The sequence below is a fragment of the Protopterus annectens genome, chromosome 7.part0 (genome assembly GCF_019279795.1).
Source record: "Protopterus annectens isolate FY-2018-M chromosome 7.part0, PAN1.0, whole genome shotgun sequence".
Classification (NCBI taxonomy): domain Eukaryota; kingdom Metazoa; phylum Chordata; order Ceratodontiformes; family Protopteridae; genus Protopterus; species Protopterus annectens.
The window spans coordinates 1,677,869,282-1,677,894,884 of NC_056739.1; the positions used below are offsets into that span (position 1 = coordinate 1,677,869,282).

Genomic DNA, 25,603 nt, shown 5'->3' on the forward strand with positions numbered 1-25,603 from the left:
GCACTAAATTATTTTGCTTCTTTTATATAACCCTAAAAAAAATCTTTCTTAAAATACTATGCAGATTGCCTTCAGATACAGTGATGACTGCAGTGTAGGTAGAGACATGAGCTTTTTGGTCAGGCCCATTAATTATTGTCTTAATCTCCCTTTAATTATTACTAGAACAGAAATAAATCGTTTTCAATTTTCACAGCACAGGCTTTCACTTAAGCTGTTTCTCTGCAGTTACATCTAGAGATTCCCTAATTTCCTGAGTCGTTCTACTTTTTAATGTCAGTCTCTTCCCTTTGCAGAGGACTAGGAGGCAGGACTCTGACCACATTAACAGCACTCTGGAGAAATCATGGATAGGTGGGACTAACAAACACCATTTAGCAGTCTGCCGGCATTTTGAGGAGGTATCCAAGGGGGCAGCTTCATCAGGAGGAGTCCAGCCCATGCCTGAAGCTTTTTCTATACTTTTTAGTTCAACTTGCTGCATCACTGAATCCATCTTTCCTTTTGGTTCCAAACTCACCTCCTGCACACTTCAGTGCTCTTGTTCAGCTGCTTATGCTGTTGCTACTTCTGTTTCCTTCCTGGGAACCTAACACGTACAAGAAGAGTTCTACAGAAATTGTTTTCTTTCTTTTTTGTGCATTCAGAATTAAACTTAAGAAAATATAACTACAGCAAGGAAAAGTTCTGAAAAGACTGTAAAAAAAAAAAAAACTATACAAAAAAGTTAGAAGACATAAAGAGGACAGCATCCTACCAGGTGTATGGGACTACGATAACTGCTATACAGTACAACACTGAACTCATAAAAGGTAACGCTCATCATTTCAATAATCTGATTATGGAGTTTATTTATTTATTCCACTATTCATTCATCCATTTGTTTATGGTCATGAGCATCCAGTGAGAGTATATTTGCAGATTTTATATTGCATCAACAGCTTTTAAATGGTTCAGTCCTATTATTCATCTGCACATCCATTTAAGATCAGCCAAAAAAAGTTATATACACGGTTTAAAGTTCAAGTAAGGAACAGATCTGTATGTGAAACTATGTAAAGATTGACCTATCAAGTAATTCAGAACTCAGTCTGGCAGTTCTCTGCCTGTTAGCATTTTTCAGAAACCACATACTTTTAGTATATTTGTGAGCATGTTTATTTTCGGGATGCTTATAAGGAGCTGCTGTCATCTCATTTAAGGAAGCAAATGCCAGTCGCACTTCAGCTTTTCTGAGTTTATGCCTGAGAACTAACCTTTCATGACTTTGCATATGCAGTACAACTTTTTTTATCTTTTAACTGAAAAGGCATGATGCTTATTTACTGTGTAGGGCAGTTGTCTTATAAAAGTAGAGTTTCCTATGCACAGATAAGTGAACTACCAGAGTGTTTGTAGGCTATAAAACAGAATTTTAATGTCTTGCATAGTGCATTTATGGGGCATCTTAAATTTAGATGTACAGACCAGAAGCAGCAGTGTACTGCTGTACCACACAAGAAATCAGTCCTTAAATTCTGACTGAGCAATCCATTATATGGAGACTAGAGTTTATATACATACAGTGAGCATGGTGACATCTATTGCTTTCTGTATGACTTAGCATTTATTAATTATCTTGCCACCAGTATGGAATATTTGCTGCAGTTTGCTAAAATATTCAGACATGATACAGTGTCTGATGTAAATATTTGCTTTCTAGTGCATGGCATGGATTCAGTGAGCTATATCAAGGTGGAAAAGTGTATAGATGTAGAGTTTAGGAGAGAGATACTGTGGCAGCCTTTCTTATGTTTTGACACATCATATAACTATTTATTTTTTTAACTTTATCGCTATTGCCTAAAATAATTACATATACCAGAATAATCACTGGCACAGTTCTTGAGTTAACTTTTTTGTTGCTAGACCTAGCTCCATATGCAAAGTTACTGGGGTAGTTATAGTTGCCTGTAATTAGGAAATAACTGTGTGAGGAGTACACTTGAATAACAGTTAAAGTCATAATTTGAGAAAACTGTTGGCCAACTATATTCAATATTTCTTTACTCCAAAATCTTGTTCACCTACCTCATAAAAGTCTACTGTTTTAGGTAAACTACTTTTAATTTCTTGTCAGTAGTCTTTCCTTTTTTAAGAATCCATTTAGAGGAATAGTATACACCATTGTGTCTACATTAGTTCCTCTGCCTCAACGTACATTCCCTTTACTTCATTAAAATCTCTATCTTAAATGTAAAACACTTGCAGTCAAAACCAGTACCACTTCATTATAATGACGCTTCTCATAAATGTCCAATACAAATTTTCATAATGATTTTGTCTTTCATCTGAGAATGCCATGCCCCAATGCTACAAAACTGAGTAATTATTGTTTTTAAATTTTTAATCAATAAGCATCTTATACTAGTCATACATCTTCTACTAATATTCACTTCAGCTCCCTCAGATTCCAAATGTGTGATTTGTGAACTGCAGTGGTGTAGAAACTAAACACTTGCAGATGTGTGCCTCATATCTTTACTGAATATTTTAGCTCTACACAAACACACGCACACACACACAGACACACACACACACACACACACACACACACACACACACACACACACACATGCATATAAACAAACACATACATATACACAAATTGCTGTGTTTTGCCTTTTTCCTGCTTTTCCAAGTTGTACTGTTTGAAGACACTGTACTATATGCCCCAGAAATTACTTTGCATTCGTCTGTATCATAGCTTTGTCTCCTCATTCTGAATATTCTGTTCTATACTTTCTAAGACCAGAAGTTAATGCATTGTACAGTTTGTGCAGCATGCCTATCTGATTTGTCCGAGTAAATAAAAAAAAACTGTGTAAACTGGTTTGGTGAGGGTTTCAATCTGTACTTAATGATTTGAAAATGACTGCCCTTTTCTGGGGATTAAGGCTGTTGGTTGCTTTCTTGGAATATACTTGTAAAAAAATTTTCTGTATGCAAACTGTAATAAGGCAAATGCTATTGGATAGTTGCACAGCTAGCAATTGCTTACCAAAACTATATCAGATCCTTTTCTGTACTACTTTAGGATTTATTTTCCTTTAAGAAGTGGACATGACAAGACTTCAGAAAAAATATCTTGACATGAAAGTTTTCTAAGATAAAGTTTTAACATTGTATTATCTAGGAGAATACCTTATTGTATTTAGAAAAGTATGTGTCACAAGGACCTGTGGCTTATGATTTGCTACCTTCTTTCCCCTGTTTTGCATTTCTTATCACTCTTTGACACTATAACTACCATTTTAAAGCAGGATGTTGTACAGAGTTTATCATATTCTTCAGGTTTCTATAATTGTCAAAAACATTTAAAAGAATATAACAAAATAAGTTGATAAATGTCCCTATAAGACTGATTTAAGAAACATGTGTAGGCTATTGACTGGGATCCTTGGAGACCCTGAAAGATGTTCAATGTATCCATGGAATTTTACAGTATATCTGTACTCACTGAAACATTAGTCATTTTAGACAGTGTTGTACTTGTCACTTGAACACTGAATTTAAGCCAGCCTACAGTGTAAATGGAGACACAGAAAAGCAAAGAGATGTTCAGTCTATTTCTAGATAGCTTTTTAAACTGAGTTGGTTGTGTGGAATTTCTAGATTAGGCTGGATGAACACATGGAGGGAAAGAAATGAGTAATTCCTTAACTAATTAACAGATATTAGTTTAATCACCATGAGCAATGGAGCTGGGATGTTTAATTTGCACTGCTAACTGTATAAAGTCACAGATTCCTTAGTCAGAAGACAAGCTCAGATCACTGAAGTATAACGTGCCTAGTGATAAAAACGTACTGCTAAGGCTGACTTTTCCTGAATGATTTTATTCAGTGTTGTCTATGTATTAAAATATTGTGCTTAAGATGGTGTACTACTTCGTCACTTATTGTCCTTAAAATAACACACGCTTGTTTGATACAAATGGAGTAATTGAAAGTGAGAGTGAGTGAGTCAATAAGTGAGTGAGTGCACACACACACACACACACACACACACACACACACACACACACACACACACATGTATATATTGTGCATGTAAGTGTGCATGTGCATGTTTGCATATGTGTGTGTTTATTGTATGTTTACACAAGTGTGCACGTGTATGTGTATGTTTGCACATGCATATGTGTATATGCATATGAACTTGTGTGTGTGTGTGTGTGTGTGTGTGTGGACAACACCCTGGACTTGCCTACTGACACCTTTTCTGAGGTTCACTACAAAACAGTTTTAAGAAAGTATGTGCATATGTTTATATGAACAGTGCATCCTAGATCTAATCACCAAAGCCTCTACTGAGGCTCTCTAAAAAGTTATTTCATTTTTGGATCTTTGCTTTTTTTAAAGAATCAGTGCCTGGAGTATACATATGGTATTGGAAACATGCCAGACCAGTTGCCTGATATGCTCTAATAAGGATTAACACCTGACTTTCTTTGATGTTGGTGGAAAAAGAAGTTAAGTTCACACACACACACACACACACACACACACACACACACACACACACACACACACACACACACACACACACACACACACACTTATTAGGTTCTAACAGACTTCAGGACTGAGGTTCTACAATCTACACTGACAGATTCCACCTTGTCATTGTAGATAAATTAACACACAATAACTCATGCCTAAATCATTATTTGTCCTGCACTATAAGATGTTATTTGTATTTATTTAAGATGTGTTGCATGTTTGCCTTCAAATGGAATCACAGTTTTGACTTCTACCCCAGCTTTTTCGGAAACTAAAATAACTTGTGTAATTACAGTTGCTGACTGCCTTTTCTGAAGCTTGGTAATCAACTGCTAAACTAGAAACTGTCATGCATAAGAAATATGATTACTATCTATAATGTTTTAAGCATTCTGAGAGTTCTGAATCTTGTCTACAAACTCATTTGGTGAATTAAAATTTTTCAGTGAAAAGCTCAAAGGTAAGAACAGTATTTGATCACTTCCAATTTATGTCACAACAGAAAGAACTAAGAAAATCCTTGCATAACACAGGCATTTTATTTTGCTGAAACTAGTGAAGTCAGAAGAAATATGACCTATGATTTTGTTCAGCATTGTGACTTAGGGGATTTATTTGTTACAAAATTAGTGAAGTAGAGCTAGAGGAAAGAAACTTTTGGGGGGATTCATAAAGGTTAGCACAAAGTGTTTAACGGTGTATATATAGTGTACACTTTGGGTAACCTTTATGAATTCCCCTGTTTATATCTGATAAATACACTCTGAAGACCTTGTTCTGCTGTAGTTTATTCCATGGTGAAGTATTGAAAAACAGTGACAGAGATTTACAGTCTAGCATGCTGAGCTCATTCACATGGTATTCATTCAAATCATTATCTTTACATTGTCAGATTTTTTGTAGTTGTAGCCACTTCATCACCATCACATTTGACACTTCCAAAATATTCACTTTCTTCAAAAATGGATGGACATGGTATTAATAATATATGATTAAGAAGGATGCAGGGGTGAAGTCTCCCATTAATACCCTTTTGTTATATATAATTTGGTTTTGTTTTATGGTGTTTAATGTATCATCATTGAAGATTTATCGAGCACTTCTGTTTTGACAAATGCTTTGTCAATTATTCGGCACACATCCTAGCCAAGTAGAGCAGTGCATACCTACTATATAGGTCAGCATCATAATTGGCAATACATGCTAACAGCCAGCAAAATAACTTCATTGTTCACTGCTCTTAGGTGCAGTAAAGGAACAAGAAATCCATTCAAGGTATAAATATCAAACAAATTCAGTGTGAGGTTCTTGTTCAGGACAATCTGGTTATTCTGCTCAGGAACCTCCCTGGAAAAAGCGAGCTCATGTACATCTGTAAATGATTAGTCTGTAAGAACAAAGATGTTATTATGTGCATGTACATACATTTAGACTCAATATCAGCCTTCATTCATCATCTCTGAAGCTCTAAGAGTGAGATTTACTGCTGAATTGGTGTGTACCAGCAGTTGTTGGGCAGTGGCCTTGAATAACACTGAGCATTTTTGCTGTTTTTCATACACTCTGGTGCAACTAAACTTTGAAAAATGAGGGATAGGTCAGGAGCTGACATGCAGTCATTCAGTGTCAACGCACCTCTGTCTAAGCTACCCTCAACCTTAAAACTAAACAATGTCCAGAAGGTTCAAATAAACTTTATTTGGCAGCTTGAGATCCATCAGTATTTCCAAGTAAATGATCTCCTATGGTGTGGATGCATGCTTAATATAGATCTGCAGTATGCATAATCATAAGTCAAGTTGTATAACTGTAGAGGAACTAGAAAGTATGTCCCATCCTTCTCCAAGCTAACTATCCCAGCATATAACTTCCCCATTTAAATGCAATGTACATATGTGCCTCTTATATATTTTCCTGCTTGGAGAACTATGTCTGACATCCATGCCATCAAGTACTTTAGCTTAGTGGATCTCTTATACTTTCACAGAATGAATGGTGTACAAACACCGTAACCAAGTATCTGAACCTCCACTAACATATAAATGAAACACATTAGATGGATGGAGTCATTACCCAGTGATTACCCCATCTAGATAACAAATTGCCTCTTCATGGTAAGCAGAGTGACACCTGACCTACTTCCTTCAAGACTAACCTTGATGACTGGATGGACCGCTGCAATTTCATCCCTGGCCTGATATGTTTTTCCTTCCTGGAAATGGGAAGTACATTTTGAGGATGATATTAGGCAAGGTGCTTATGGTCTTCAGACATAATTGCCATGTAGTTCTTATGATCTAATGGTCCCTTGCAGATGGGTGTACCCTGTTGTCAACCAACCCCTATGACTCCACCTCAAGTATCCCTTTCCTTACACTACATACTCATTCCATTGCCAATTACAATAATATCCTTTGGGTTTCAGAGTGAAACAAAATGACAATGCTCAATATTCTTTAAACTCGTAACTGTTAAAAGTCTGGCAAATGGCACAGGCACCTACACATCTCTACTACTAGCTCTGATAGAGCTATGAAGGAGAGTAGGCATGATATGAAAACACAGTCTCTTTAGGTGGAGGATGAATGGAGGGTTTGCAAACAGCAATACCCTTCACTGGTTCTGGATACTAACATAGTCAGGATGAGAGGTGGCACACTTTTTGTAGAGGTGGGGAAATCTGTGAACTGCTTTTGTATTGTAATAGTGAAAGGCCAGAGCATGTAGAAAGACTGGTAGCTATATTGTTTGTCTTTTCGGCTTTTCCCGGTTAGGGGACGCCACAGTGGAACTCTGGTCCTCTAATGATTGGCAGTCTATTTTTATGGTGCCGAGTTGCCAGCCCGACGTCCAACCTTCAGCGAAGGCACGCCCATTCACGCATGTCTTTCGGAGGCCACTCGACTGCGGGGAGGACATGCAGACTCTACACAGGAAGGCACTCCAGCTGAGAATCGAACAGGGGAACCTCTTGCTGTGAGGTAACAATGCTAACCCTGTACCACCATGGCTTTTATGCCCAGAAGTGATTCATTAAAATAACAATGTGTATCACATATTAATTTAAATTTATTATCAGAAGAACAAAGATGGTTCCACAGACATGTATTGCTTAAATAACCCAGCCATGATTTTTCATCTGTCAAGTTACTCTAAAATTTGTTTTCACTTTATTCTGACTGAGCATGTCAGATCTCTTTGATGCTTCTAAATTTAGTACATGTGAGCATAGTTTTTGTGTATTTTTCATTAGAATAGTGGAGGAGACCATTTGTCAGGCCTTTGTCTTTGCTCATTTTCTGTCTGGGACTGGCTGACACTAGCATCTGGTATAGCCTCTACATTCATAGATGAAGGTAGCATGTGGATGCCGCAAGAACCACTTACTTAGCAACCTTCGGTAGACCTGGAACCATCAATGCTTCTTATAGTAACTCGGGCAGCAAGTACTTGGTAGCCACTGTATGTTTATAATCCCAAATGTAAAGCAAGTGCTTAGCTTCTGTGCATCATCTGTACCTGTCTCTATTAAAAATGAGAACACTAGTATCAGGAGAAAATGCTGCATTACTTAATGGAGAAGCCAGGTTACAAACACAGATAAATAAGTTGAATATTAGTAAACATAAAAAAGTGGATACTTATTTTTAAAAATAAAACACTCTCAAAATTCAATCTGTTTCAGAACATTGTACTCAACTCTATTGAATGTCTAATTGGAACAGGCACGGTGACCCATATACAGCTCAAAATAACTGTATCTTGCCAAGTGTGTTGATCTGATGGCTTATTTTACTGTCAGAATGAACAAAATATTATTGTACCTCCAATGGTAAAGCCTCTAATATTTACTTGTTCACTGTCATTGAAAAGGTCACTTTTCTGCTTGCTTCCATATTGTAGAGGCTCATTTACTGAGGTTATTCTCAATCATTTGCAGAAACAATCACCCACTCTTTCCCACTTAAGACCCAAAGAGGTACTCATAGGATCACAGGATCATGGGAAGTTACTAGTTATTGGCCCTGAGGCCCTTACAAGTCTAGCCAAGAATTTAGCCCATGTTCCAACAAGTCAGCACCCTATGCCACTGCCCAGCAGGGACATAGGTTGAATCCCAGGGGATGTATTTTCTGTTCCCCATCCAGTTATCCAGGTTGCACTTAGAAAGGTTTAATGAGGTACTCTACTTTACATGGAGAGTGAGTCTATTCCACAAATGGGAGTCTCTGGGACACAGATCTGTCCTGCCAACAAGTCCTATTGGTGTCACAGACCAGGATGTGGTCTCGTGTGTGGGTTACTTGAGTGGAGCTTGAGTTGCGGATATGCAGCAGTCTCATCAGGGCAGGGTCTGAGATTGCTTTGTATTCCAGACAGAGGTCACCTCTGAGGAGTTTGTAGGAGACTGAGTAGAGGGACAGGGCTTTTAACCTATCTGTGTAGGGTAAATGTTTGAGGACCCGTATTCTCCAGGTGAGGAATCTCTGTGGTCTCTCCAGCTGCTGCATGTGCTTTGTGAGGTACATGCTGAAAGGGGCATTGTATTCAATAATTGGTCTTATAAGGGAAGAATACAGAGATGTTATGATGACCTTGTCCATGGATGAGATACCTTAACTAATGAGGTGAGCCATGTAGAAAGTTTTCCGTACAACAGAGGCAATATCATGGTCAAAAGTCAGTTTGCTATCGACCTGGGTTCCCAAGTCCCTCACGACTGATTGCATGCTTAGTGCTTTATTATCAATGTGATGATTTGTGGGGACGTCATTCTCCTCAAAAGGGATCATGATGCATTTTTTTGGCATTCAGTTTGAGGTCATGTTTCTGGCACCATCATTTGTTTGGGTGAAACCCTCTTGGAGGATGCCCACATCACTAGGGGAATTGATGACAGCACCCAGCTTGTAGTCATCTGCAGACTTGGTCAGCCATAGCCCACTAGATTTGGCCTGCACCTCTAAGAAGTATATCCCAAACAGCAGAGGCCCCAAGACCGATCCCTGGGGTACACTGCTTGTTACAGGTCTACTACTTGAGGTGGCTTCCCCAATTTTGACTAGGTGTGTTCTATCAGTGAGTCAGTTTTGTACCCATCTGGTAACATATGGATTGAAGCCTAGTTGAGAGAGTTTATCTATTATACCCGAGTGGAGAATAATATCGAAGGCCTTGGCCAGGTTAAGGTAGGCAGTGTAAACCTCCCCTTGACAAAACCAAACTGTGTGGGATCAAGTGTCTGGAGGTGGCCAATGTCCTTGTTAATGAGGTCCATGATAATCCGCTCCATTGCCTTGCAGATCAGGGTAGTTAGGGTGATGGGTCTATAATTTCCTGGATCAGTGGATGCTTCACCTTTGTGTGAAGGGGTGACAGAAGATGTCCTCCACTCAGCTGGGACAAAGCCAGTACTCAAGCTTTGGTTGAATAAGGTGCATAATGGTGATGCAAGTTCTTGCCTGACTTCATGTAGGATGCAACCTGGAATGTTACCAGGTCCCATGGACGCTGTATTTTTTGCCTTTGAGAGGGCAGTGATGACTTGTCCCTAGAGATAAGGGAAGGGGTCAGGTACTGGGGATGTCCTATTTTACTGATGGGGGGACAGAGGAGTGAAGTTTTCACTGAACCTGTCTGCCAGCAGGTTGGCTATATTTACAGAGTTTGTGTATGTGGTGTCCTTGACCACCAGTTCTGAGAAGATCTGGGTGCTTCACTTGAGATTGCTGACATATGTGAAGAAAGCCTTGTGATTGCCTTTAGTAGATGTGGCTAGTTTGGACTCAAAGTTTTCTTTGGCAGATTTAACTAGTGCTCGTATTTGCTTGTTCAGGCTAAGGAGAGATTGCTTCCAATTGGGCTCCTGCAGCATTTTTTTTTATCAAGTTTATTTATTGCAGATGTTCACCAGACAGGTTTACTCTTCCTTGAGGAGGATGATTTTGTCCTGCCTGGTATTCCTGATTCCATACAGCTTTATAAATGCTCATTTAGTACTTTGCTGTAAGTTTGGACATATGTGCCAGTTTCGGTGGAGGGGAGGGGGCTGTGAAGCTGTTTATACCTTTCCTCAGGAGGTTGTAATCAGCTTTGGAGAATTTTTTTTGTTTGACCCTAGCAAGGGGGGAGGGTTAGGAAGAGATGGTGACTTTGAAAGTGACTACTTTGTGGTCAGATCTTACCAGGGGTGATGACACAGTTGGGATGCTGCAGTGGTGACTCATGTTGGTTAATACCAAGTTAAAGTTATTTTCACCTCTTGTGGGGTTGTCAACCAACTGGTCCAAGGCATTTGCATTGACAAAATCAAGGAATCTCTGGGCATTTGTGTTTTGACATGAATATTTCTTCCAATCTATGCCAGGATCAAGGGTTGAATCTTGATAGATTCGAAGATGTCTAAATAGGTGGAGTGGGCATCTTGAGTGAGAGTGGGAGGCCTGTAGTTAGCTATGATTTGAATGGGGTCTTGTCAATTATTAACTGCACCTGGAGTATTTCCTGTGCATCATACTGTTTGGCCAGCCTAGAGGTGCGTATGTCTTTTATAAGAATTGCAACTCCACCTCCTTTTGCTTTGCTGCCCATGGCCTGGGGTCTGAATGGATGATAGGATGAGTAACCTGGTATGGTTGGTGTGTTTTTGCAGCTTTGAATCAGGTTTCTGTGACTGTACAAATGTCATCTTCTTCCAGGGTTAAGAATGCTTGCAATGAGTGCAGGTTCAGGTTTAGACAGCATAACCTTTAAGTTACGTTTTGATGAAATTTTTATTTTGGTAGTTTTGACCTCATGGCATTGCCTAAAAAAGGGGGTCTATATTATGATATCACATGCTCAGAAGAGCAAACGACACATAACTGACCCCATGTAAGCGAAAGCTTACAACGTCGAAACCTCAGAACAGTGATTTTTTTTCCAAGGGAAAAAAATCGCTGTCCCAAAATTAAAAAAAAAAAAAACTGTAAAACATTACATACTGTGGGGGGCAACCCCACAACGTGGGGTGCTGTGCTCCCCACACACCCCCTACTTAAATATACCAACTCCAAGATCGCACGACATTGCCAAAAACTGCAAAGTAGCAGAAGTAGCCAAGCAAATTCTTTCCCAGGTAAAGAATTCGCTGAAAAGCTGCTTAGCTATTTTGCCTTTTCGTGCTTTTCAGTTCGACAAAGGTGCATTTGACAACCTGTGTCTGTGACAGTGTAATAGGGAACCAAAAAAGGCACTATGGGGGAGGCAAGAGCCTTTGCCAGGAGCCAGAAGCTCAAGGGAGACAGATGCAGGCCATCTCTGGCAAAGCATCGTGGCTTGTCAATCATGTCATCCTAGGCTGTCAGGTAATGGATCCCCTTTGAATGACACCAGAAACTAAGCCAGTTGTTAAGATCAATCATTTTCTGTTTATTGTGTTATTTTCTGTAAAATGTGTTATTTTCACAATCATGGTTTGCGTTCGTTGCAAGTAAAAAGAATTTTCATCTTTAAGACCCACTGTATAGAGCTACACAGCAGTGGTGACCAATCTGTGCCCATGACAAAATGTCATGCCCTTTTGACCCTAGTATCACTTAGTACATGTCTTAGGAAGCTGGACAGATCTTATAACCACTTTGAGTTTTTAGTATTCTTACTTCACTGGTCTTGGCTCCTTCTGTATGACAATATTTATTTAAAAATCGTCCCTGTTTCACATATGTGTATGTGATCCTCAGACAGCAGACAGCAGATATCACCTAAACCTCATGTACTTCAGTTTGCACTGTAATTTTCTGTCATGATCACATTTAACTGTTATCATTACTGTAGAAACTGTTATTTTCCCCTTCTCCTACCTTTCTTCCCTTCTTATGCTCGTCTTGTTATAATTTACTAAAGCTCAAAGGTGTGTATTATTCAATGGATCTATTTTATGTCTGTGCCTTGTATTGCTCTAAACTTTGTAATTCATCCAATGATTCCATTGTTTTATGTACTTTTGTCTTATTGTATATCTTACTGAACACAGGTTGTGGCTGTGATTCGTCTATTAAGATCAGTGCACTATCCTTATAACCAGACCTTTAATAAATACCTCCTTCACTGCATCTTCAAACCTTCTAGTATTCTGTTCCTATGTTTTCCAAACATTCTATACTCACGTTATTCCATCACAGCCCACATACTAATATCCTGTCCTCGTGCACAAAATAAAGTTACTTTAGTAATGTATGCAATACATTAGCTCATAGGTTATTTCAGGTGCTGATCTGAATAATAGTTGCCTATATGTATTTACTATTTCTTCTACTGTATTCTTCTATTTTCCGATGGCTGTTGCTATATGATGTCCTTGCATTGCTCCTGTTTAATACAAAGTATTCTGCAGATGAGTATAGCAGGAGTCTGTGTAAACTGATAACAGTCTACTCCATCTGTATGCTTCTAACTCATGTCCTGGTCAATAATGGGTTCTAGGAACGACAATTATCAAACATTCAGTAAACAAGTATTTATCAAGAAAACCCACAGTGGACTTGCTAATTAAGTATTTGTTCGCTGATGATGGTAATTTACATATACTGCAGTTATATTACTGCCCACTAGGTGGCACCCTCCTAACTGCTCCTCTCCTGTTGCCCTTCATCCTCATAAGACTGCCTTCTTTTTTGAACTCCTTTCTAGTATTATTACCACTGACCAGACATATTACCTCTTCTGCTAAACCTTTTCCATTATCTGCCTTTACAATTCACTTCTACTACACCCTACTCTTCTACACAGATCACAAAGCCTACTTACCCCTGCAGTCCCTCCTCCACAATCAGAATTTCACTGATTGTTCTCACTCAACTGTCTCAACCTGCTCCGTTCGCCTCATGGCTCACTCCGCTCCCCTCCCTACCCCCAATTCCCACCCACCCCCAGGGGTCCTCAATATATTTTCACTAAACCACACCCCTACTTTTACCAACACCAATCAAATAAATTCTCCTTATTGCCACTCCCCTCCATAATTATTCAATTACCTCTCCTAACAAATTGTAATACCCACCCCACCCTCATAGCTTCTAATACCTCCCTGCTATCAATACAAACCCTTATCTATCTTCCCATCTTTTACCTACATCATGGCCAATATTACCTTCCTAACTCAACTAAACTGTTTAGCCTTTATATTACTTCTATCTCCTCTAGTAACTATCTACACATTAACCTCTTATGAACAACCACTCCACCCAAACCTTCTACTGCCTTCTAAGCTCACTTCCACACCACTACTACCTATTTCTCTTTATAGCTTTAACACCACAACTTCTCCCTGCTACCTCCATGCCAAATATCACAGGCTAACCCACATAAAATACAGTACTCACCTTGCAAAGAAAACACTTTGTTTTTACTTCCTTAACATTAACAACCCCACATATAGAATACTCCACTTAGTCCTACTAGATGGAGACATTCATCCTAATCCTGGCCCAAACAATATTCCTGACACTATACAAATTACCTCCAACATTACTCCTCCACACACACCTAATAAGCCTCCAAACTCTCTTTCCATAGCACATCTTAACATTCGAAGCATTAACAATAAAACCACCCATCTTCATGCCCTTTTAGAATTCTACAACTTTGATTACCTATGTCTATCCGAAACATGGCTAAAACCATCCATTAATGACAATGAACTTATCCCACCTGCCTACAGTATCCTGAGAAGGGATCGTATTAACAAAAAGGGAGGGGGTGTAGCAGTCCTCTTTAAAAATAATCTACATGTCACCATATCTAACATAAATCTACCTACATTTAATAACTCAGAAATCCTAGTCACTAAACTTCAAATCAACAAATTCAAATCCATTAACATCGCTTGTATTTACCTTCCCCCTGGTAATAATATTAATACCCTTGAAAACATTCTTAACTGGATATCTATTAATATTCCACAAGAAACCTTAATACTTGGGGACTTTAACATCGATTGGAAATCCTGTAGTACCCCTCAGCCCACCACCCACATTAATCTTCATGGCTTCTCTCAAGTTATAACCTCCCCCACAAGAATTGATAAAAGTAACAATAAAGAAAGTATACTAGATTGGATTCTTACAAACTCCCCACATCTTACATACAAGGCAGAAACCCTCCCTGATAATCTAAGTGATCACTTACTCACTTATATCATCAGACACAAAATTAACCTACCTAACCCAACTACATATCGTACAATCAGGACTAAAAAATCATTCAACCCAGAACTTTTCCAGCTAGAACTTAAACACTGTGACTGGTCACCACTAAAAACACTTCCCCTAGATAAAGCAGTTGACTACTTTAATACCTCATTCTTATCCATCCTTAACCAACATGCCCCAGTACGCTCTATTAGAAGTAACACTAAACCTGCCCCATGGCTCACCAAAGAAACTAGACAAAAAATTCTCCTCAGAAACAAATCGTGGTCAAAATGGCACACTACCAGGAATCCAACAGACCACCAAACCTTTAGACAACTTAGGAATACCACTAAAAAAGCTATCCTGCTAGATAAAAAAAACTTTTACATCCAACTACAAAAAACTAACCAAAGAAATCCACAAAAGTTTTGGTCCAGCATCAACAAACTCCTACACCCAGGCCAATCTATAACACCTACCCCTCTAGGCTCTAACCAAGAACACCCAACACAAACTGCTAATGCCTTTAATTCTTTCTTTACAGATACCATTCTAACTCTAGCTAAACAATTATCTCCAACTTCCCCCAATCTAACCACCTCTTCCACTTTCCCTATTCCATTACTTCAACTAAAACCAGTTCTTACATCCTTTATTTGCTCTCTGCTAGAAAAATTGAAACCTACCACCCCCTCTGCTGACCATCTACCTGCTTTGTACCTGCAAAAAGGTGCCAAAGCCATAGCCCTCCCCATTTCCATACTCATAAACAGAACTATATCCGAAGGAAACATCCCATCTATCTGGAAAATCTCACACATCATCCCCCTTCATAAAGGTGGTAAGTCTATCGACATCTCAAACTATAGACCAATAGCCTTACTCTCTCCACTAGCAAAAATAATGGAAAAATGCGTCCATAAGCAAGTACTCACCCATTTAATAGATAATAACTTACTTGCCAATTGTCAATATGGATTTAGACCTAACCACAGCACCACCACAGCCCTCCTCTCCTTCACAGATTGCATTAATTCTAACCGTAATAACAATACCCTTTCCTCCTCTGTCTTTATTGATTTATCTAAGGCTTTTGATATGGTTAATCACCAGCTCCTTATTGAAATACTTAAATCTCTTTCTCTTGATTCTCTAGCACTACAATGGTTTAAATCCTACTTATACAATAGACAACAAGCAATACTATGGGAAGGTAACCTATCCTCTCACCTCCCTATTTCCCTTGGTGTCCCCCAGGGCTCCATTTTAGGCCCACTGCTATTTTCCATTTTCATTAATGACCTCCACCTAGCAATCCCACATGCCACCTGCATTCAGTATGCAGATGATTCCACTATTATTTGCTCAGCAAATAACCCTGCCGAGCTACAATCTCTTACACAAAATGCATTTAACACAGTGGAACAATGGTTTTTAAACCGTTGCCTTTTACTTAACCCAAAAAAAAACAAACTCCTACTTTTTACTCCTACTCGTAGGACTGCCCCTCTTCACTTTACTCTTACATCCAACAATGGGACTCTCATATCTCCTGACGTAACCACCAAACTTCTTGGAATTACTATAGACAATAATCTAAACTTTGACACTCATACTAACATCACTATAAAAACAGTAAATAATAAACTAGGATCCCTTTACAGAATCAAACCCTTCCTCACTCCTTCAACCAAAATCGCTATAGCTAGAACTCATTTAATCACTACCTTACTCTATGCCTCACCCATATACACCAATCTCTCAAAACATAATCTAAACAAACTCGCTACTGCCTATCACTCCATTGCTAGATTTGCCACAGGTTCTCCTTTTCGTACTCATCATTGCAACAACCTAAAACAACTAGGATGGCTTGAATTTCAAAACCAGATACTATCTCAACAACTCACTATTATACATAAGAGCTTGTACTACCCCACCTATACACCTATACTGACTACCCTCATCACCCCTTATAACAATCTCAAGAACCTACGCTCCTCAAATAAGCCACTTATTACTATTAACAAATCCAAGAACTCAGCTGGAGATTCTCTGTTCTCTAACTCCATAGGCAAACACTGGAACAAACTTCCCTCTGAACTCCTAGCTCTAACCTCCACAAGACTCTTTAAACTTAGAATAAAACAATTTCTCAGTTCTCACTGGCTTTGCCCTTGTACTAACCCTGACTAAATATCTTCTCTGCTCCTAGCAATAATATATTCCACCACTTTACATACTCTTGCTGCCTCTTAGATACCTTTATCTCACTATATCTTATGATACATTCCTATAATTTATTAACAGTATATACTTTCTGTTATCCTGCTTCCAAATGAAAACTACTAATTTGTTTCTATTCCTATTGCATTGGATATCACCTCAGGACAACCTTGGTATCCTTGTAATGTCAACTGAACCTAATCAATATGTCTGTATTCTGCTTGACCCTTTTTAATTATTTTATAGTTCTTTTAATTTTAAACAATTTATTACAGTCATATATTGTGTATGTAAATGGCTGTAACTGTTTAGAGCTATGTTACTACTGTTATTCTGCTTTGAACTTATTATTTTTTTTACTGTAAAAAGTTTGCTGTGCTGGAGCTTTTCTCCCCGGGCCTCTAGTGAAAATGGATTTTATTCCAGTTAGACTAGCCCGGTCAACAAATGTAAAATAAAATAAAGATAAATAAAAATAAAAAAAATATATCTTTCTACACCAGCAATATAATCCTGGCCTTGGAAGGAAACTTTAGGGAAGATACAGTTTAACTCTAGATGAACTAATGCTAGATAACAGAAATATATTCTTTTTTAATTAGTCATAGTGAAGGCTTTCTGGAATAACATTACTTTATTTCCATTGCATTTAGATGTAATGTTTCTTTATTTTATAGGTAATTATGTTGACTTTAGTTACCCACTGTGAAGTTTTGATCACAATACCTGAAAATGGAGTTGCAACAGACAACTAGAATGTAGCAAGAATATCATGCAGATTTTCAAAAGGTGATATTAGTGAAGTAACTGGACAGTACAATAATCTTGTGTTAAGATGTTTTCTCAAATACCACTCCAATAAAAAACATTGTATTTTTCAGCTTTGTAAAGAAAGTTGGTATTGGGCACCAGTTTGACCTATAGTTTTGTAAATCCTGTTTGGGCAGAAAAGCACAGTCCAAAATATATTTTGCACAATGATTTTAAACTCTGTTTTTCTGGGGGGGGGGCTTCCCCCTCCTTGTACCACTATGATGAAAGGGGGGGAAGTGCCTTTTATACCTCCCTATTAGTATAATCATCTGCCAGGATGCTGCACTCTGGAAAAAGAGATTTCAATGATCCAGCTTCTGCACTTACAGTAACCATGTGTGATCAATGCAAAATTCAACCAGCTTTTTTATTACTGCACACTTGGACCCCTCTCTCTCTGCTGTCCTACTATTCTTATTAATGGGTATGTGACAACTTAATGAATGGAAGTATACTGAAAGACATAACACTGAATGCAAAGTCCTCAAATATCAAAATGTTGAAACTTTAAAATATAGAACTCAAAATACATACTCATAGCATATTGACAGTACATAAGTACTACATAAGTACACTGTGCCAGTACACAGCCAGTCAACAAACAATATCACTCCCCTTTTTAGTGAAACACAGAAATGAGTGCTAATGTGGGTCCTACAGGGGGAGCAAGTCCAGCTCTCTACATAGGTAAGGAAGTAGGCTTTTTTATTATAACATTGTAACATTTCAACATGCTGCACTCAGCATTATGGCTTTCAGCATAATGCTTTTCAGTAAGTTGACATGGACCTGTTTCAGACACATAAGTAATATAAAGAGAGAATAGCAGATATTCCTAAAAAAGTATAATATATGTATGCATACATAATCCATATAGGTTCACAGGTAGGTACTAGGCTATCAGCTCAAGGGCCTAAGTAAGCCTAGCCAACAAGGTTCCCTGGCTTACACCACCCAAGAAAGTTATTTTCCTGTGCCACTGTTGAGCAGAGCCACAGAAGTGATCCCTGCGTTGTATTTCCTATTTCCCATCCACTCATCAAGATTTTTCTTGAAAAGTGCTAGTAAGGAACTTTGCTTGACATAGGTTGGTAGCTTGTTCTAGAGTATGGGAAGTCTCTGGGACAGGAAAATATCCCCCCAGCATATCCTGTTTATTGTGGTGACAAGGTTTAGGTCCCTAGAGCATGCAGCTTGGAGGTATTGGGAATTCTTTAGGTGTAGCATGTCCAACAGCTCTGGGATTGACATAGCTTTATATGTTAGGCAGAGATCACCTCAGAGTAGGCGATATGCTATGGAGTACAGCTGGAGTTTTTTGAGAAGGTCAGTGTAGGGCATCTGTTTGAGGCCAGTAATCCTCTTTGTGAGGTACTTCTGTGGCCTTTCCAGCTGCTGCAGATGTCTTGCGAGGTACATTCCAAAAGGGGTGTTGTACTCTATAATGGGTCTAATGAGTATCAAGTAGAGGGGAACAATGAACTCTTTTTTCCTGGATTTGGACCCCTTTGTGATGAGGTGTGCCACATAGAAGGACTTACTGACAACTGTGGTGATGTGATTATCAAAGGAGAGACTACTGTCCACCTGGGTCCCAAGGTCTCTTATCACACATTCGGTGTTAAGAAGTCTGCTGCCTATGTGGTAGTTCATGGGTACAGAGTTTTTGCCAAAGAGGATGACAATGCACTTTTTGGCATTGAGCTTGAGTCCATGGCTCTGACACCAGGTGTCTGTCTCAGTGAGGTCCTTCTTTAGGATGTCCACGTTATTTTGGGGACTCGACTATGGCTCCTAGTTTGCAGTCATCTGAGAACTTCATTAGCCAGATACCTTCTGTGTTAGCCTGTACTTCAGAGAAGTAGATACCAAACAGGAGAGATCCCAGGACTGAACCCTGTGGTATTCCACTTGCCACTGGTTTGAAGTCAGATTTGGAGTCAGCAGCTTTTACAGTGTGGGTTCTGTCAGTGAGTCAGATGGCAACCCATCTTGTGACGTAAGAATTTATACCTAGTTTAGTGAGTTTAGGTATAATTCCAGAATGGGGGATGGTGTCGAAAGCCTTGGCGAGGTCAAGATAGGCTGTGTGAACCACCTTACCATTGTCTACAGCTTTGGTGACTGCCTCAGAGAAGTCAATCATGTTCAGGAGGCATGATCTGCCTTTCACAAACCTGAACTGGGTGGTGTCCAGAGTTTGGAGGTCACCAATGAGTTCCATGATGATACGTTCCATGGACTTGCAGACCAGGCTTGTCATGCTAATAGGGTGATAGTTCCTGGGTCAGTGGTGGCTCCTCCATTGTGGAGTGGGATAACTGTTTCTGTGCATCATTCAGTGGGCACAACGCCTGATATGAGGCTATGACTGAACATGGTGCTTAGGTAGGGAGCCAGTTTGTTCTGAAGTTCATGTAAAACACAGCCTGGGATATATATCTATCTCTCTCTCTCTCTCTCTCTCTATATATATATATATATATATATATATATATATATATATATATATATATATATATATATATATATATATATATATACCCATCCTCAGCCCCTTTTTCTCATTTTTGCATATATGTCTATATCTATATATATATATATATATATATATATATATATATATATATATATATATTCACTGTATATGTGCATATATCTATGCATATCTTTTTATGTGAGTGTGTGTGTGTGTGTGTGTGTGTGTGTGTGTGTGTGTGTGTGTGTGTGTGTGTGTGTGTGTACTTGTGCACATGCTTACATGTGTGTGTGTTTACATACACGAAGAGAGGTTGTTTTTTTTTTTTTTTTTGCATTATACCTGGTGCCTCTTTGGGCATATCTGGACAGATAGAACAGTATTTGAGGACTGCCTGAGTCCACACAGGTTGGGTAACAGGAATAAAGAATGAGGATAACTTCTAGACTTCTGTCTGGCAAATGGCTTGATGGTAGCCAAAACATGGTTCAGAAAGAGAGGCAGCTGCAAGATCACATAAACATGCAATTCCACTAGACTTTGTCCTAGTAAGAAATGGACATTGGGGAAGAATCAGTAATTGCAAAGTCATCCTCTGTGAAGCAGTTGACCACAGCAAAAAAAAGAAAGAAGAGGAAGTGGGTGGAGTTGAAGAAGAATAACAAAGCCTCAAAAGCATATGTAAGGGCTACGGAACAAATATGCAGTTGGGCCAGGTATGGAAATAAGGTAAATGAGGAAAGGTAGTGGTGGAATGCAGACGTCCAGGAAGCCCTCAAAAGAAAGAAGGATAACAGGAAAAACCAGGATAGGAAGGACTACTGTTTGGCTAACAAAGAGACTAAGTGAGGAGTTGCAATAACAAAGAATAAGGCATCAGAGGCACTCTACCACCTTCTGGAAAGTTACTGACTGGTTGTCACAAACTATATCAGGTTGCAAGGCAAAGACTGAAAGATAAAGATAGTTAGACACTCTTCATAAGCGATGCCAGCAAAAACCTGTTCACCAGTCCACACGACATCAAAGGCAGATGGAAGGAGTACTACCAGCAGCTTCTGTATGAAGAAAACCCCAGAGACAGCCTACAGTGAGAGAAGAGGAGAAGCCCATCCTAGAAAAAATAAGAACAGCACTAAGGAAAATGAAGTCAGGGAAAGCAGCAGGCTCAGATGAGGTCAAAACTGATAGGATTGAGATGTTCATTAATAGAAGGGGAAAGGCTCCTGGGGGTGCTCATAGCAGCATAGAGAGAAAGACGTATCCCAGATGACTGGAAAATAAGCATACTAGTGCCAGTGTTCAAAAACAACATTTACAACTGTGCTGTGGACAGTACAGAGGTATTAAACTCCTACCACAATACATGAAAGATCTGGAGAGGGTGACATAAATGAATGTGCAGAATAGTAGAATGTAAGATGGGAAATCAGCAGTTCAGATTCAGATCATGATGCAACACAACTGACCCAATGTTTGCAGTGAGACACATACATGAGAAGAAGCTGGAAATTAGGAAAATGTCCAATTGGACACTCCTAGATGTGGAGAATGTATATGAAAAAGTTCCAAGAAAGCTGATTTGAGCAGTCCTTTGGTGGTTCAAAATCCCACAAATATTGGTAGAATTAGTTCAAGCTATGTACAAGGACCCAATGATTCAACTATGAACAGTTTTCGGTCTTACAGAGGCGTTACCAGTGAGAGTAGGTTTGAATCAGGGTTCAGCTCTGAGCCCACTGTGGCTCATAGTGGTGATAGACGACATTAGCTAACAGGTCAAAGGAGACAAATCAACAAAGCTGCTGTATGTAGGCAATGTGACAGGCAGACTCTGAGCAAGAACTTCAACAAAAGATAGAGGAATGGAATGTAAAACTAAAGGCACATAGGATGAAACTGAGTACAGATAACACATTTGTAATGACAGCAAATGGGGGAAATCAGAAGAAGAAGAAAACTGAGATAGAAGAGAAAATTATGGAATAGGTTAACAGCTTTAAGCATCTGGGAGGGGTGCTGGAGGAGAAAGGAAGTCCAAATAATGAGGTCAAAGCTAGAATCAGGGAGCTGCAGCAAACTGGCATAGAGTGTCAGGGGTAGTGTATGACAGAAGAATGTCAAAGAAGCTGAAAAATGCGGTGTACAAAACAGTGGTGTAACCAGTACTACTGTATGGTACAGAAAGCTGGGAAGTAAAGGGAGAGCAGTTGGGGAATCTAGAGATGATGAAGTGCCTGAGATGGGTTGTAGGATGCACACTGTGGGCAGATGAAGAAGTGAAGTCATAAGAGCAGAAGCTAAAGTAGCTCCAGTTCCAGAAGAGATCAAAGGGAACAGATTATGGTGGTTCAGGCACATGTGCAGGAAAGCAGAAGGCAATCTAGAGAAGAAGATTTGGGACACACAGGAGAAGGCAAGAGGAAATGAGGGTGTCCAGCAAGAAGGTAGCTGGATTGTGTGAGAGAAGACCTGCAACAGTCAGGCATGAGTGTCAAAGAAGGTAAGAGAGTGACATTGAATAGGGAGAGACAGCGACAAGTGACACAACACCCGGACCTCATGTAGAAAATGGGAAAAAGGGGGTTGATGCTGGTAATGAACTGATGCCACTTCTGTTCATTTTACTATTGCCCAGAAGAGCTACTTTGCAAATGGGTTTATATAATACTGAATACCACAGCTGTCTATGGGTCAGCAGTCAGGCATGGTAAATGTGTTGGAAAAGCTTGAATCACAGCATAGTTAACTGCATGTGTACTGATGATAAGTCATATGTGAATTGTATCATTGTATGGAACAATAACTAAATTTAAATTTTTATCCTGTAGTTGTCCCAAGTACACAAATGTCTTTCTGCTCTAGCTGGTAGCAGTAACAGAATCTCATTTTATCACATCACTTCCAAAAACCTGGTAGAAACCACAGTTAACAACGTTATTCTTCAGTATCATACTGAAAGGCAAACAGCAACATATCAAAATGGATTATTAGTTCTGCGTGAAAATCAGGAAGCAATGCAAGTCTTAGTACTAAACATAAGCTATGCGTTAAAGACTGAGATTACCATCTTCTTACAGCACTCTTTCAGATGTAAACATAAACGCATGACAATTTTGTTGTGGAGGAGAAAAAAGTCCCTCCTCACTCTCATAATACTCTATCCAATTTTCTCTTTTTACTACATTTTATGAATGAGTAAGAAATAATTAAAGCTGCATCAGCTTTCTCTGCTGTTCCAAGTCAAGATTAATACAAATTAGATGTACTAAGTAAGTTGTGTTATCAGTATTATCTCTGAAATGGGCTGATGCAGACAATTATAGAGATACAGTACATTTCACTGCCATCTACTCAGCACTCTAGTCATATCACTATAAATTCAGCACTGTCTCTCTCTCTCTCTCTCTCTCTCTCTCTCTCTCTCTCTTTTCTTGGCCAGCTGCCACCTAGTGTTGCTTGAACTCTTTGCTGAGATGCCTGGCAGAAGATTTTTTTTTCCTTCTTGTTTTAGCATCAGTGACTTGAATCCAAAGATATTAAAACAAAAGTCTTACCACTCAATACAGGAAATGCAATTAAAGAGAAGCTTAAAAACTGCAGACCTTTAAAATTCTACTTTATGTCCCACAATAAATGGCCTTTTGTATTGTATGTGAGACATTTAAAGTGATAGAATTTCTGTAGCATTTTAGTTTATTAAATTTGTAGTTTCCCTATATACATCTCATACATGCAGTTTAGGGTTTGCACCTTGAAAATGAAAGCAGAAGGATACATAATTATAGATGGTTAAATATATAGCCAGAATACATTATTTTTCTGACTGTAAAATTTGACTGGGCAACAATACCTAAACAGAAGAACCACAAATTTGGTACAAACAAAGATGCTAAAATATCGTTAACATTTCCTAAAAACACTTGCATTGATGAGGATCATGGTGGTAGCAAGCTTAACACAGTGGCATAGAGCATTCTTCCCTATCTCTATCGCTAGCAACAATCTATTCCTAGTCAAACACAAAAATGTAATCCCTCCTGTGTATCCTGGGTCTGTCACAGAGCTTACTCATAACAGACTGTGCCCAATACATTTCTGGAGGGAAGCATCAAGTGATCATTCTCACAAGATCCCAAACCATTTCTGGTGACTCCTCTCAACATGAAGGATCGGTGGCTTTACTTTCAGGTCATCCTGGCTCAAAGAGCTCCTCAGTGTATCATGAGTGTAGCTACCCTGTGAGGGAACCTCAGTTCTGCTACTTCTATCCATGGTCTCATCCTTTCATTCAGTCCCTTAAGGTCAAGACCATACATGAAGTTGGAGGCACAGCCTGAACAGTAAAGTAAGAACTTTTTCCTGTGAATCATTTCTCATATCCCCACCACAGTCCATGATAGTGCATGCAATACTACCACTGCAGCAGTCAATCCACTGGTCAAGCTCCTTGTAGGCTCTACCTTTACTTGTGAACAAGTCCCCAAGATACCTAAGCTCCTACACCTGAGGAAGCTAATGGCACTCGACTTTCTCACAGACAGAAAGAGCAATCCACTCTTTCTGGGCAGAGATCCATGATTTCTAATTTGCAGGTAGTGTTTATTATCTCAGTCCCTTCACACTCAGCTCTGAATTCCACCAGTGTATGCTGGAGACAGCAGGAACTTGAAGCTAATGTCTCCCAAATGAAATCATAATGGTTTTGTGATCACTTCACCAAAACTCAAGACATTTCAACATGAAGCATGCTTTAGTAAAACAAATCACAAAATAATGTTTTTTTTTTTTTTTTTGCATGGAGCAAGCTCTGTCTACGCCTCCAGTGTGCAGAGTTGCAGATGCACACCCCCATGCTACTGATATATACCAACTCCAAGGTTGCACTATGTTGGGTATAAGGGAAATCCTCATGCTAGAACAATCTTGATTCCATTAATTGCACTCTAGTGACTGACAATAAGAGAGTCAATCATTAGTGTAGTGATCTTATGCCTGGTACCACTAGCTAAAAGGACAACAGACTCTGCAAATCACAGAGATGCAGCCCTCCTATCCTTAAACCAGATATTCTTCAGACCTTGGTTGTATCTTAATATCTTGTCCATGAAATTCACAAACAGGGGAATAGACAAGACAAACCCTTGGTAAAGTCCTTTAGTACCTTCATTGTATTTGACTTAACACTGAGAAGGTACAAACAACTCTCATTCCTTAAATATAAGGACCGAATGGAAAGCAAGATGCAGCCAAGGGATCCATAACTGTTATAGCACTTCCTACAAGGATTTCCAGAATATATATTCATAAGTCTTCTTCAGGCACACAAAATATATGTAGACAATACTGTTGAAATCTCATGATCCCAT

At 39.1% G+C, this 25,603-nt stretch overlaps 1 protein-coding gene across 2 annotated transcripts in view; it reads left to right on the top strand.

Moving 5' to 3' along the window:
• Window positions 1-413: 413 nt before the first annotated feature.
• Window positions 414-25,603, top strand: part of ACAN (aggrecan) — a 538,406-nt gene continuing 513,216 nt past the window's right edge. Inside the window, exon 1 of one of the 2 annotated variants that reach the window (XM_044078192.1) lies at window positions 414-812. The gene's annotated coding sequence lies outside the window, so the exon portion shown is untranslated. The remainder of the gene's footprint in view (window positions 813-25,603) is intronic. The other variant, XM_044078191.1, reaches the window with a different exon arrangement.